This window comes from Piliocolobus tephrosceles, chromosome 1, assembly GCF_002776525.5.
Source record: "Piliocolobus tephrosceles isolate RC106 chromosome 1, ASM277652v3, whole genome shotgun sequence".
NCBI classification, from domain to species: Eukaryota; Metazoa; Chordata; class Mammalia; order Primates; family Cercopithecidae; genus Piliocolobus; species Piliocolobus tephrosceles.
In genome coordinates, this window is record NC_045434.1 from 192618143 (window position 1) to 192620875 (window position 2733).

At 52.1% G+C, this 2733-nt stretch overlaps 1 pseudogene across 1 annotated transcript; it reads right to left on the reverse strand.

The window, feature by feature from the left end:
- Positions 1-433: 433 nt before the first annotated feature.
- LOC113225313 lies at positions 434-1443 on the reverse strand (annotated as a pseudogene). The gene has a single exon (XR_003309972.2). The product of XR_003309972.2 is annotated as a receptor of activated protein C kinase 1 pseudogene (transcript).
- Between the last annotated feature and the right edge of the window lie 1290 nt (positions 1444-2733).

Sequence of the window (2733 nt, forward strand, 5' to 3'; positions counted from 1 at the left end):
AAAAGGAGAACTTCTATGAGGTTTCTTTCAACTTCAGTGGAAATCAATGTCCTATGGCACAAGCCTCCAGCACACCTTATTTAAATAACTGCATAGCAGTTATCACAGTCTGACTTCTTTTTTTTTTTTTTTTTTTTGAGACGGAGTCTTGCTGTGTCTCCTGGGCTGGAGTGCAGTGGCCGGATCTCAGCTCACTGCAAGCTCCGCCTCCTGGGTTCACGCCATTCTCCTGCCTCAGCCTCCGGAGTAGCTGGGACTACAGGCGCCCACCACCTCGCCCGGCTAGTTTTTTGTATTTTTAGTAGAGACGGGGTTTCACCGTGTTAGCCAGGATGGTCTCGATCTCCTGACCTCATGATCCGCCCGTCTCGGCCTCCCAAAGTGCTGGGATTACAGGCTTGAGCCACCGTGCCCGGCCTTTTTTTTTTTTAAAGCCAGTTTTTTCTTCTTTAATTTGTAAGCTCTGCCATAAACTTCTCGCGCTTGCCGATGGTCACCTGCCATACTCGTACCAGGTTGTCTGTGTAGCCAGCAAACAGAGTTTGGCCATCGGCAGACCAGGCCAGGGAGGTACACTGCGGTGGTTCTGCCTTGCTGCTGGTACTGATAACTTCTTGCTTCAGTTTGTCTACAATGATCTTTCCCTCTAAATCCCAGATCTTGATGCTGGGGCCTGTGGCAGCACAGAGCCAGTAGCGGTTAGGGCTGAAGCACAGGGCGTTGATGATGTCCCCACCATCTAGCGTGTAAAGGTGTTTGCCTTCGTTGAGATCCCATAACATGGCCTGGCCATCCTTGCCTCCAGAAGCACAGAGGGATCCATCCGGAGAGACAGTCACCGTGTTCAGATAGCCCGTGTGGCCAATGTGGTTGGTCTTCAGCTTGCAGTTAGCCAGGTTCCATACCTTGACCAGCTTGTCCCAGCCGCAGGAGACGATGATAGGGTTGCTGCTGTTGGGTGAGAAGCGGACACAAGACACCCACTCTGAGTGGCTCTCATCCTGGACAGTGTATTTGCACACACCCAGGGTATTCCATAGCTTGATGGTTTTATCTCGAGATCCAGAGACAATCTGCCGGTTGTCAGAGGAGAAGGCCACACTCAGCACATCCTTGGCATGGCCCACAAATCGCCTCGTGGTGGTGCCCGTTGTGAGATCCCAGAGGCGCAGGGTTCCATCCCAGGAGCCTGAGAGGGCAAACTGGCCATCTGAGGAGATAACCACATCACTAACAAAGTGGGAGTGACCCCGCAGAGCACGCTGTGGAATTCCATAGTTGGTCTCATCCCTGGTCAGTTGAGGTGGACAGGATCATGTCCGGGAACTGCGGAGTAGTAGCGATCTGGGTTACCCAGCCATTGTGGCCCTTGAGGGTGCCACGAAGGGTCATCTGCTCAGTCATGGCGGCGGCGAGCGTGTGTGTCGCTGCAGCGACGAGGATGGCACTCACAGTCTGACTTCTTAGTGTTGTTGGGGAAGAAACTTCTGCCCTCATGCTAGACCCACATCTGGTATCCTTCCAAGACTCTGCCACACTTTCCCAGACTTCCTCCTCACCTTCAAGCTCACTTTCTCACCTCTCTTTCTCTCCTCATTCCTTATAGCTAGGTGCTCACTACGGACTGACTGTGTCCCCTCAATTCATGTGCTGATCCCTAACTCAAAATGTGATGGCATTTGGAGATGGGGACTTTGGGAGGAAAACAAATTCAGATGAGGTCATGAGGGTTGGGGCCTCATGGTGGGGTTGGTGCCCTTGTAAGAAGAGACTCCAGCAAGCAAGCTTGCTCTCTCTCTCTCTCCATCATGTGAAGACAACAAGACGATGGCCATTCACAGCTGGGAAGAAAGCCCTTGCCAGAACCCGATCACACTGGCACACTGATCTTGGAATTCCAGGCTCCAGAACTGTGAGAAAACAAATTTCTGTTGTTTAAGCCACCAGTCTATTTCTGTTATGGCAGCCTGATATAGTTTGGCTCTGTGTCCCCACCCAAATCTCATCTTGAATTGTAGCTCCCACAATTCCCACGTGTTGTGGGAGGGACCCAGTGGGAGGTAACTGAATGATGGAGGTGGGTCTTTCTCGTGCTGTTCTCATGACAGTGAATAAGTCTCAGGAGATCTGATGGTTTTATAAAGAGGAGTTACCCTGCACAAGCTGCTCTCTTTGCCTGCTGCCATCCATGTGAGACGTGACTTGCTCCCCCATGCCTTCCACCATTGATTGTGAGTCCTCCCCAGCCATGTGGAACTGTACATTTCTGTCTTTATTCACAGTCTGGGGTATGTCTTTATCAGCAGCGTGAAAATGGACTAATACACGGCCCCAACTGACAGTGTCCCAGTTCTCCCCAGCACCCTCCTCTCTTCTTATTCTGTGTGAGCTCATCTACATCCATGGGTCCCCACTGCCCATGCCCAGAACACCTCCTGACGAAGCTCTTCCTGAACTGTCGTCCATATCAAGGGACTCTAAGTGCTGCCCGTGCAGTGCAGAGCCAGACAGGCCACCCTGCTCTCTGGACCTTTCTGTCTGGGGCTCCTGCAGCTGTTGCCCTCTGGGTGGCCCACAGCCTCTTTCCACTGGACACATTCAAAACCAAACCTTCATTTTCCCATCAAATTGCTCCTCAGCCTCATGCCCTGCAGCCTCTGCTCACCCCAATCAAAAATGAATGGGCATACCCAACTCGCCCTCTCCCCACACCTCAGGCACCATCGTGTCCTG